This window comes from Calidris pugnax, unplaced genomic scaffold (genome assembly GCF_001431845.1).
Source record: "Calidris pugnax isolate Ruff unplaced genomic scaffold, ASM143184v1 scaffold153, whole genome shotgun sequence".
Taxonomy (NCBI): Eukaryota; Metazoa; Chordata; class Aves; order Charadriiformes; family Scolopacidae; genus Calidris; species Calidris pugnax.
In genome coordinates, this window is record NW_015090999.1 from 9301473 (window position 1) to 9301758 (window position 286).

A 286-nucleotide genomic window follows, 5' to 3' on the forward strand; every position below is an offset into this window, starting at 1 on the left:
GAGCTGCTCGTTTTGCTTCTCCAGCTTCCGCACCAGCTCCTGCAGCTTCTTCACCTCCAGCTCGGCGCTGACGGAGGGGCCGGCGCCGCTGCCTTTCACCTCCGCCATCATCGCCGGCTTCAGCAAGGCAGCCTCCATCCTGCCCGCCGCCACCACCACCACCGCCACCGGCACCTGCTCCGCCGCGCCGCCGGAGGGCAGCGCCCGGACCCCCCCCGCCGCAGGAGAAGGGGGGGGGAGCCCCGGCCTTGCGCTTGGCAGGCGCCGCCTCCTTGCGCCTCCCGCC